This window comes from Canis lupus, chromosome 13 (assembly GCF_003254725.2).
Source record: "Canis lupus dingo isolate Sandy chromosome 13, ASM325472v2, whole genome shotgun sequence".
NCBI lineage: Eukaryota > Metazoa > Chordata > Mammalia > Carnivora > Canidae > Canis > Canis lupus.
This window is the reverse complement of record NC_064255.1, coordinates 52,357,132-52,369,519: the sequence shown is the minus strand read 5'-3', so window position 1 is coordinate 52,369,519 and position 12,388 is coordinate 52,357,132. Positions and strand designations below refer to the sequence as shown.

The window sequence follows — 12,388 nt, the reverse complement described above, 5'->3', positions numbered from 1 at the left end:
AGAATTAGGAAATTAAGTTACTACGAGTGAAATATGAATAAGGAAAAAAATAGAACAATAATAAAATCAAAATCAGTTTTTAAAAGACCGATACATCTTCGGTAAATTAATTTATGCCATAAAAGAGAAAATGTATATTAGCTTTTGTTGTTTAAGGCTCTGTTAATTTTCTATCCATGATCATTCTGCCCATTTTTGTTGTTTATAAAATTTTAATTCTTTTTTACTGTCTTTCAAGTGATCAAGGTATCTAAAAGAACCCCAGATGGTGAAACTTGATGGGTCTAAACAAATTAACTAACTCAATCATTTTGTAAAGATCCTGGTTAGTTATGGACATACAGCAACATTTTAGAAAATAAGAAATGAAGAAAAGGCAACTTTGTGGCTTTTGAAAAAAATTGCTTCTAATATGGGACACTCAATAGGGATACATTATCTTTTGCCTGACTATAGTGTAATCCATATGAAATGCTGGAAAAGTTTCCAGCCATTCATTTGGGGGGCCATGAGGGAAGTCCGTGCGCTTAGAACCATCAACATCAAAAAAAAAAAAAAAAAGAGAACATCATCTGGAAACAAGTTGGGACTACAAAATTTTGTGCTCAGTCCATCCCAGAACTACTAAAGCAGACACTCAGTGGTGTCACAAACTCTCCATGGGATCTGATAAAGGTTAAAGTTGCCAGTTGCTATGTTAAGAGGAAAAGCATCCTAATAATGGCTGAGGGCACATACTGAAAGAAACTGTGTCTTGATGATGTTGTTGAGCTGCTGATTTAAGGAGACTTGTGCTCTGATATCTGTCCAGAATTTTCCATCCTTTCTCTCTCTCTTTTTTTTTTCTCCCAGTAAAATGAAGTTTAATGCATTGTATGAGAGTAAAATTCTAAAAGCCATGATTTAGTATGACAAAATATAACTTTATAGAATTTTGTTTTTGTTAATCTCTTAGTTATCCCTTTGAAAGTCCACTACTGAGAAAACTATTTGGCCTCAAGAAAGACAAACAAGAAAATGTTGAATAATAATAAAATCCTGGAGCTACAGCGGTCTGTGCATGATTACTAAGCTTTGACACATTATTTATTTTCTTACTTATCTTTATCTTCTGTGTCTTCCACTTTGTAAAAAAAATTATTGCATCCATAGTTTTTTTCACAGCAATTCATAGTAAAATTCTAAGTAAAACAGGAAGAGAGGGACAGTAATTAAATAGGATAAAGGTAATTTTTAAAACAAAGTAGAAAATATCAGACAACATGATGATATATTGAAGCCCTTTTCATTAAATTCAGGAATAAAATAGGAAAGCTTTTCCTCACCTACTATTATTATGATCAGGGAAATTTTTTACACATTTCAGAAGGAAGTGCCAAGAATATGTATTTTTTGAGGATGATAAGAATACAAATTTAAGAAAAAACAAGAGACTTTAGTTAAAACACTTAAGTAAGACAGAATTTTTAAAGATAGTTGAATATAAGATAAATACAAAACAGGTTTTCTCTAACTCAAGCAAAGGCTGTATTTGGATGGAAATAAAGACATACACACACATGTAAATATATATTCAAAATAGTAGTCAAAGACATAAGAACCCAAGAAATAAATCTAATAAGAAATTTGTAACATTTATGGAAAGGGAACACCAATTTTTAAGGACATTGAAACTATAAGAAATGGAGAGTTATACTTCCTCAATGAGAAGATTTAATTTTAATTAAATTAATTTCAAGAAGGAAACAATCCTCCAAAAATAATATATAAATTTAATGAAATTCCATTGACAATCCCTGAGGATAGTTTTCTAGATTCTAATATTAATAAGGAAGTCTACAGTTCCATTAAACAATAAAATATGAAAAAAGGAATTACGGAGGGCTGAGTTTACAAGATATTGAATTTTTCTATAAAACCACTATAATTATAACATGATATTGTCACAGGAATAGTGAATTAGATCAGTGTAATAGAATACATACTCCATAAAATTTAATATAAAAACATTTGTATTTCAATTCAGTAGGGAAAAGGGGTTTACTTACTAATGATCTCGTCTTAATTGGTAATCCATTTGATAGCAAACACACATTTTCTATTTTTTATTCTACTGCTGTAAATGGGTAATTTCCAATATATCAGAGATTTAAATAATAAATAAATAAATAAATAAATAAATAAATAAATAAATAAATAAATAAATAAATAACAAAAAAAAATTAGGGGCACCTGAGTGGCTCAGTGATTGAGTGTTTGTGTTTGGTTCATGTCCTGATCCTGGGGTCCTGGGATAGAGAATCCTGTGGAGCTCCTTGTGCTTCTCCCTCTGCCTATGTCTCTGCCTCACTTTTTGTGTCTTTCATGAATAAATAAATAAAATATTAAAGAAAATAACAAAAAAATTAGAGACAGTATCAGAATACTTTTAAAAAATGGGTTGTTAAAAAAAAATGGGTTGTTAATGGTCCCCCAAGTCAGAGAGGCAACCCATGATAACAGAGAAAAAGTATACATATTTAGCAGTACAAAAAAATTTAAAAGTATAATAAAAGGTACATTAAATAGAAAAGGCAAATGATGGATGCTACAAATATTTGCAACCTATATGAAGTAAAATTACAAATAATTTTTATTTTTTATATAGCTTAAGAAATAAGAGAAATACAGTCTGGAGAAAAAATTGAAAAAACTATAAGTAGGAAATTTACTATGAACATGAAGAAAAGGTGCTCATCTTTAGTATTGGTAAGGAAAATGTAAATTAAAATAACATATAAGACTGACAAGAGGAATTCCTTATATTGCGAATAAGAATACAGGCACTTTCATATATTGTTGAGTAGTTCCTGTTTAAAGATTTGCTTATGTTTTTTAGTGAGAAAGAGAGAAAGAGAGAGAGATTGAGAGAGAAGGAGAGAACATGAGGAGAGTCAGAGAAAGCTGACTCTGGGCTCAGACTGGAGCCTGACTCATACAGAGCTCCATCTCATGACCTGACCTGAAACCAAGAGTAGCATGTTTAACCGACTGAACCACTTATGTACTCCTGTTGCTGAGCAGTTCTTAACTACCATACTTGGAAAAATATTTAAAATATGCATATATTAACCTATGAAAATAAATCACTATTTTGTTCATTAACATATACATAAATGTATCATACAGGTTTGTTTCTATTGGCCGAAAAGTAAAAAAGTTTACTTTCTTGAATAACAAATAATTATCTCGATGTTTTCATACTATATTATATAGGATTATTTTGTCTTTGTTGCATAATATTTAATAGTTCTTAAGTAATTTATTCACTTTACCACTCCTCCAAACTGCTATCATTTCAGTGCCTTTCAGTTCAGTAATACCACAAATTTGATTATTGTATTAATCATTACATCTTTTATGACTAATAAAATTAGAGTATAATATCTTCCTTTTCATCAAGATGAAAATGGAATATAACCATATTATAGTTCATCTTTAAGACAAAATATACCTATTCTTATATCGTTTGAAATTCCTCCTATAATGTTGATACCCAAGTTATTTCTTAGCTGAATTAGGGATTATTTTTACTGTGAATATATTTTAACTACTAATTTACATTGAGGGTATGTTGCAGCACACTTTAGAAAATATGTTAAGATTAATAAGATTATATGTTGGAGGAAATGTAAATATTTCTGAGATTCAAATTTTAGCTATACATTCTTATAAAGAGATTAGTACAAATTTACTTTATAAATTAGTTTAATTATACTCTACAAAATAGTTAATCCAGGCTGTCACAAAATTGATTCAGCAAAGTCAAATACATATATTTTATTCTCATTGATATTGTTATACCATTATATAAAAAAATAAAAAATCTCACTCTGAGTGTAAGTGACTCATGTAATCATAGTGATATCTCATTTGATTAGTTTAATAGTGTCTGAAATTGTGTATGTCAGAAAGCTATTGAGATAATCTCAATGTGCTTAAACTGCTAATATAATGCTTTCATGTTAGCATTTTCCAATTAAACTATGTTCCCATAAATCTCTTAAAAAATAACACATCAGATAAACAAAAAACAAATGGGCCTGTTTTATGGTATCAACATTTTAAAACTAGAAAAGACATTTGACAGCATATCTTTTGAGCCTGTTACTTAATAAGATATTCAACTGAAGCACCAAGCATAAAACCCTTTCTATACATAATAAACACTCATCAAAATTCTGCTAAGGTTAACTAAAGAAAACTTATGTACAAAGTCATACAGATAATTAACAGGAGAGCTAAGAGTCTAAATTATATTTTCCTTTTTAAAAGTCCAGTTTGTTTGTGTTGCTCAAATGTGTATGATCACAAAAATCAACAGATACATTTGTTAAAATGCATGTTCCTAAACCCTTTCCAGAGGCTTCAGCTAACTGTAGGTCTACGTACCTGTTTATTTATTTGAGAGAAAGACAGCAAGCAAGCAAAATGATTGAGAACACAAGTAGGGGGAGAGGGGCAGAGGAAAAGGGAGGAGCAGGCTTCCCACTGCCCCCGCCTGAGATCCTGACATGAGCCTAAGGCAGATGCTTAACCGACTGAGCCACTCAAGTGCCCTAGTAGGCTATCCTTTCTGACCCCACTCAGAGTTAATATCTGTATCTCATTTTCTAAGACTCTTAAAGCTTCAGTTAAGCAAAACTTCACTTCTACAGCTTAATAGGTTGGACACACTTATATTAAGTAATAGGCATCTACGAGCATTTTATTTAACTTACAGGAAATGTTTTTTTGACTCATAGATACAATAAAAAATTGCAGTCTATTAATTTCATCAAATCTCTGAATAATTAAATATCCAATAAACATACGTCAAATTGTCCATCATTTATTTCCATTTATGGATGCAGACTTATCTGATTTTATTAGCACAGTAAGAGAATCCTTTGCCATTACTGACGTTTATTGTTATTTTTTTTAGTATGAAATCGATATAGGGTGAAGAAATGGTGCAGCCAGAAGTGAATTTAAATTTCTCTAAAACTCAGAATGTAGTTGAACTGAGCAATCAGAACATGCAACAACCAAAGATAACTGAAAGAAACACGTTGGTACATATCAACTTTGGATGCGTAAGAAATATGTATGAGGGTATATATGAGCCAGGCCCTCTGCTAGGTGCTCAAAACAGAGAATGCTAATTATGCAGATGATTGCAGTTCAGTGAGAAACGGGTATCAGCATTGTAAACACCTGGGGTCTATCTTATTTCTTCTACTCGTTGTTTGTAAGATTTTTTATTAAAGATAAATAATTTTTGTAGGCTTCAACTATATAAACAAGGTGAAAAGACATTTAAGATGTACCAAGAAAATTAAACAAAACTACTCTTTTGAGACTGAGGCCCATAACTATTGCTCAAGCTACAACTGCCTACAAATACATTCTTATAGACAGTCTCAGACTCAACTTGTGTCCATTATAGCATCTACATATTATATAATATATAACATAATATTGTACCTGTTATATCTTTCATTGATAAGTACCCATTATAGTTACTAGCACTAATTATCACAAAGATCATTTAGAATTGTCACAAATAACTAGACCACACAAAATGGAGATGACCAAACTCAGTAGGTTTCAAGTCTTAAAGAGAAGATAGGCAAGTTTAGCTATGACAATGGATAATTATTTATTAGACATAGTGTGGGAACTAGGACTCTGGTGGGATGGAGGATAAAGGAGATAGAAACTCCCACAATTATTCTGTGTGTTCTCTGTGTTTTAACCTTTGTTGTATTTATAGATCTTATTACAATGCACAGTAAGTTTTTTTCAATGTTGTTTATTGATGTGACTATGTGTGGTGTGTGTATATGTGTGTGTGCATGTGAAAGAGAGAGAGAGAGAGAGAGAGAGAGAAAGAGAAAAATTTAACACTATTCTTTGATAACTAGTTAACAAATGAAGTTATTTTGTCTCTATTTTTTTAGAGATTTATTTATTTTAGAGAGAGAAAGAGAGAGAGTGAGGAGAGGGGTAGAGGGAGAGAATCCTTAAGCAGACTCCCTGCTGAGTGCAAAGCCCCATATGGGGCTACATTCCAGGACCCTGAGATCATGACTTGGGCCAAAATCAAGGATTGGACACATAAGTGACAGCCATTCAAGTATCCCCTCTCTTTTCTTATTTTTCTCTTTACTTCTTTTCATTCCTTACTTAATTTCTTTCCCTGTCTTCGTATTTATGGCCCTCCTTTTATTTTCAATAGCTTCTCCATGCTGCTCTAGGGTACTCTTACAACCACTAAGCGGATATTCTTGGAGTAAGGTGTTAGAGTATAATATATGATATTTTTATTGAATATCTTGGAGGACCTTAGTGCTAAAATGCTGTTCTGTTGTTGTTGTTTTAAGATTTATTTATTTATTTTAGAGAGAATGAATGAGAGCATAAACACCCACACACTCATAGGCAGGGGAAGGAGCAGAGGGAGAGAGAGAATCTTAAGCAGGCTCCATCTCGGTGCACCTGGGCGGTTCAGTGGTTGAGTGTCTGCCTTTGGCTCTGATTGTGATCCTGGGATCTTGGAATTGAGTCCAAGTCCCCTGATGGGGAGCCTGCTTCTCCCTCTGCCTATGTCTCTGCCTCCAGTCCCTGATGGGGAGCCTGCTTCTCCCTCTGCCTATGTCTCTGCCTCTCTTTCTGTGTCCCTCATGAATAAATAAATAAAAATCTTTAAAAAATGCAAAAAAGTAGGCTCCATCTCAGTACCCTGAGATCATAAACTGAGTTGAAACCAAGACTCAGGTGCTCAACCAATGGAGCCACTCAGTTGCCCCCTAAGGATCTGTTTTGAATAAAGCATGACAGAAATAAATGAAAGAGATGGATAGATAGAAAGATAGGTAGATACATAGATAGATAGATGATAGATTTCAAAATTATTTACTCATATCCAACCCTGATTTTAATAAAAGCCAAGTATTCTGTTGCATATTACTCAAATAAGCACTTGATAAGGCCCTCAATCATAGAGATTGTATTCAAATCAGTATTCTTATGGCAACCTACATCTACTATATATTGGGTTAAAATGAGACTCTTCACAGAATACAAGTACTTGGTTCTCCAAGTGCATAGTATGAAAACATATAATTGCATGGGATAAATATTAGCAATATTTATAACTGTTCTCCCTGAATAAAGACTGTGTATTCTTGAAAGTCAAATGGATTTGTCTCACCAAAAAGTAAGGCTTTCACTTATCTCCTGCTAAATTAAATGTAGGAAGGGAATACATGGTACTTTGATATGAAGATCATTAAAGATCTTTGCTGATTGAATGTCAGTTTGAGCTCAGAGGCTCCAAACTATCATGGTTGATGGTACTGATATATCTTGAACTATTTAAAAATAGATTATTCAAAATTTTAAATATCTATATCTGTGCCTATTGATATCCTCCATCTATTCATCCTTTGTGAGAGTGTAAAGGGACTATTTGAGCAAACACATTTTTTCCAAAGTGCTTTTGTTTCTTCTGGCTTGTTTTCCATCGTAAGCATCAGATGTCCTCTTCTGGATTAAGCAGATTATTCAGGTCCTCATACTATGTCTAAAGCCTAGGAAGACTTCTTCACAATCTGGACAGCTTTTGGACAGTCTCAGGAAATCTCTTATGTATCTTCCCAGTTAAGATGTATAGAAAGATCTATGCCAGTGTTCTTCATTTGCTTTGTAAAATGAAACCTATGGTGGCTTTTTTACTGTGTCAATTTAGCTAAACTAGAGCTATATTTCACAGATTTCCTTCCTGACATGCTGTCAAATTAGGTTGACCTTAAGAGAAATTTGTGTAGGAGGAGAAGCAGATTTATTTATTTGTTTGTTTGTTTGTTTATTTATGTATTTATTATCTGAAGTTTGCATAGGGCCAGGAGCTATTGTTGCTTCCATACATACCTCATCTGTTGGTTTAACTAATTGTTTGGGCCCAGCAGTTTCAGACCTGAAGCTCATTCTATTCCCATTGAATCTCCTCTTTTCAATATCCCAAAGCAGCATGGGGAATCCTGAGCCAGTGCATGTACAGTTCCACAGTGAAGAGGGCGAGGCTATCCTGCATGCAATCCCTTTTATAGTAAAGGTTGCGGGAAGTGAGAGACAGATAAGGCTTTCAGTTAGTTCTTGCTTTCCCCTAACTATGCATTTACCTTTCCTTTCCAACCTCTAAATCTGAATTCAGACCTAAAACCAGAAGCAGAAGCCATAGCCACTAGACTGCTGGACCTGCTCCCACAAACGCATGTGGTCTAATTGCTATAATACAGTTTCATTTTCTATACCATTAAGAGTGCTTCTCCTTCTCTCATCAAACATTACCAAACACAAAAGCTTTTATACCCAGCTCTTTAGCTACCAGTCACATGAAGACATTTGTTTTTCTCTCATCTATATTAAAAACTAAAATATTTCATTGTCTAGTTTTACATGCATAGCTAGGTGCATAAATAAAATGAAAGAGAAAGCATATACTGACAGGATCACAATTTTTAAAAAATAGGTCTGTGATGAGAGGCACTGTTTCAAAGCTGTATGAGGAGGATTATCTTCTTTTAGAGAAGCAATCCAGATGCATGCCAGGACTGCACCACTTGGCCAAGTTTAGAAGAAACATTCTCTACGGGACACTGGAAAAATATTACTTTGTTTTTGTGGAAGATCAATCTCATCAGACTGTGGTACTCTATATTATTGAAGAAACCATTGTTATTTTCTCATGGGAGCCAACTTAGTTATTCAGGATCTCTCCCCACCCTTGGTCCACTGATGGGTGACCAAGTAATTCAAGGAGCTGTCACATGAACAGAGTAGCTGTTAGTCCATGAATGCCATTGTAGGAAGTAGAAAAGTCGTCCCTCAATGCTGGACAACCCCTACATGGTGGATTTGCACTTACATTTGCTTAAGGTACAATTCTCATCTTTCTTGAAGATCATTACATATTCTCTAAAAAAGACATTTGCTTTAGAGTGCTCATCTTTTGGAAACATTTTCTAATGTTGTAATTAGAACATGTAATTCTAATCCTTGTAATTATTGCATGTTTTCATAGAATTTTTTTCAAAATAGATAGCTAATATTTGATGTTGGTTTTTGCTAGTATCTTAGCTTCTTATGATTTCTTTTCTCATTTACAAAATGTATTCAGGAGATCAGTTTACTGATACACAAAGTAATCAGCTTTAAATACTTATTTGATATTTAAAAGAAAGCCTGTTGAAAGAAGTTCAAAATAATGATAAAATGTTATACATCTGGCAGGCCATATTAATTTATGACTAGTATAATAATTAATATCTCTCTTTTCAGTAAACTTATTTGTGTTTTAGTTTTCTCACTTGCACAATGGGGATAAAATTTGACGACATACTTAAAAAGATACTAGGAAGTTGGCAGTACATAATCAGTTATTGAAAAGAAATAATGTAATTGTACTGTAGCCTAAAGATGACAATAGTGTATTTATGCCATTCTACTATTTTTTAACTGAATTGTAAAAGTTCTTATCACTGAGGTGTGTTGATTGACTTGTTAACAAAGCACCCAACAATTTAAAATTAGCCATTTGCTATTCATTCAGGTTCTTCCTACTTGTCTTTGATTCACAGCAGGCAGGGACTTAATATGAATCAATAAATTTCAAGCATATATATTTTACATTTCCCTTTTATGTTTTAAGCATTTATATTTTCAAAACTGATAGACATAGTGTATGTTGAAATATCTTTCTCCTCAACATTTCAAATTTATGTTGGAGTGTTATTAATATAGTGTCTATTGGTAATTCAACAAAACAGATAGATCACTTAAATTCGAAAGATTTTTCAGGATCTGTAAACATATTTCTCACTATATAACAATGGAGCAAGTATGCAGCATAATTTTAGAAATAAGTTTTGAAGGTAATTCTGATTTGCCTTTGCAACTAACAATTACTTAGAATCAGCCAACTACACTTATAGTGAATTAGTCTTTCTTTCATTATATAACTCATTCTATTTATAATTTATAAAGGAAATGTGCTTATGCCCTGGTTCTACTTCCTGTTTATATGGGCCAATACAATAATGATGTCATATTGAGAAATATATATGCATTCTCTTCTCTTCATCCTTTTTTCCTTAATGAACAATTTATCCCATACACTGAGATAGTGAACTAATTTCTCCCACAGTTAATCCGTGAATATTGTTTTCTCCGATCTCTACTGTCAGTGGCTCTCATTAATTACTGTTTGGAAAGGCATTGACTTAGAAACCAATTATTTTTCTGAAGAAAAAATTTGCCACAGAAGTAATATCTCATTTGCTAAGAGCTATTCTTCATGTCATGCTCATTATCAAATAACTGGTATTCTTAAAACTGCTGTGTTAATTTGGTTATGGAAAGTTTTACCGTATTTCAGATATGATGCATTTTTCTTCTCCGTTATCTATTTTTCCCCCAAATTAAGTATTGTTTTCTATATATTTATTTTCTGCACACTTGTCTCATATTTATGGATATTGCTTGAAATAGCCTTGTTAATGAAATGAAATATCCTTGGAATTTGTCTTGCACCGAATAAGTTGGTTTATTCATAATCAAAATAAATTTCATTTGTTCTTCTCCCTTAGCCTCTGTTGGATGTTACTCTAGCTTCTTTCCATTGCTTCATTCCTGGCTTGTTTCTATGAAATTCATGTGCCTGCTGAAGTTTTATGTACTAGCAAAAAAGAAAAAATATATATATATTTATTTAATGGATTTTCTAACATTTGCATCGCTATGCCTTTAATATGTTACATTTGCCTTGTGGGACATGCGAAGCTACATTTGATATTGAAGAATTCAGCAGTCACATGTTTATCATAAGTAATTAGAAATATAAATAGTTAAAAAGAGTGATAAGAAAAATACTTAAGAATCATGTGTCTGTTATGCCAAAAAAAAGATATCAAAACATTATGAAAAGATTGGCAGCAAGTTTTTTTTTCTTTTAATATCTTTACTGAGATCAAAATAAGAAGTAGCTACATATGACAGGATGATATGTGAGGTACAAGAAGACATTTCCATCCAAAATCAGTATCTTTTTGAACATGACATTATGCTAGCTACAGCTACTCGACTTTCCAGTTTTTATTTTCATGTTAGTGACATTTCTGAAGACATGACATTTGATTTATTTTTGTCTTATATCCTGTTTTTCTCTTTTTATTTAATGGTCCTTTGTGGATTACTTGCCTCTTGTACCTTAAATCCCAAGTAGTCTTCAGCACCAAGTGATAATGATGAAAACATTTGGATGGGGAAATTCTGTGACATTTCTCATGATGAGATTCTGGAAGGAACCAAATTTCTTCTCTTAACTCCTTTCATTAAGAAATAGTTTCCAGGAAGTGCTTTGTCTTGCCCAAAGGTATGTAGGGGCTAGCAGCAGAGGCAGGTTCAGAACCTCGCCGGTCCTCTTCCCACCGCAAATGTTTCTCCATTTCCCATAGCTATGAGAGCATGCCTCACCCCTTGGCCAGACTTTTCTTTGGTGTTGGCAATGCTGCTTTGCCTGATTGGCTTTCTGTCAGCTGTCAGGATGCAGCAGCTGTCTCAAAATGTATCCGTCTCATCATTTTTGTCCTGTCAGCAGCTACCTTTCCCTATTTCACTCTGTCATAATTTTTCAGGTCCTTTCCAGCATTCTATGAAGGATGACACACAGAGATAGTTGCACACTATGGGAGAAGTCCTGAGAGGAAAAGTTCATGGTTTAATATGCAACCCAAAGTGAGATGTGTCCCAAGCAGTCAAACAAACAGCCTGACTCCGATCTAAGGCACAGGGGCGAAAAGTGAGCTCGATTGAATAGGTAAGTAACTTGGATTTTTAGAAAAGAGTTGTGACACTCCAGGCTGGAGATATTTGTGGAAAGGTACGATACCTTTGTCAGGAAGCTATTCTGGTTTGCTCTGAACCCTACTAATCACCTCTGATGTGGACTTCCCATTGACTTCAAAGGAACTTTGGCCTGGGTGGGTAGGAAGAGTGCTGAGAAAAAGGCAAAAGAAGTCCATGGTGGTTGAAAGTCACATTAATCCTCCTTGATGATTCAGTTAGCCAAGTAAAAGGACAAAACAACAAGGGGAGATGCTTTAAAATAAATGGAAATAAATGTGGGAATAAAATAGGGACATGAAACGAACAAAATGTCTCTTTGGTCAATGGTTTCTATTTTATGAATTCTTGTCCTATTTTCAATGTGTCTCACTTCTAAAGCTTGGTAAGTGTCCTTTCTTTGAGCTTCACATAATACAGAAAGAGCAGGGCAAAAAGGTTTGTTCAATATAATACTCATGTG

At 33.3% G+C, this 12,388-nt stretch overlaps 1 long non-coding RNA gene across 1 annotated transcript in view; it reads left to right on the top strand.

Annotated features, from left to right (window-relative positions):
• Positions 1–11,893, top strand: part of LOC118355003 (uncharacterized) — a 33,359-nt gene extending 21,466 nt beyond the window's left edge. The window contains exon 3 of the long non-coding RNA XR_004816580.2: positions 11,718–11,893. This is a non-coding gene — a long non-coding RNA (uncharacterized LOC118355003). The remainder of the gene's footprint in view (positions 1–11,717) is intronic.
• The last annotated feature ends 495 nt before the right edge of the window (positions 11,894–12,388 follow it).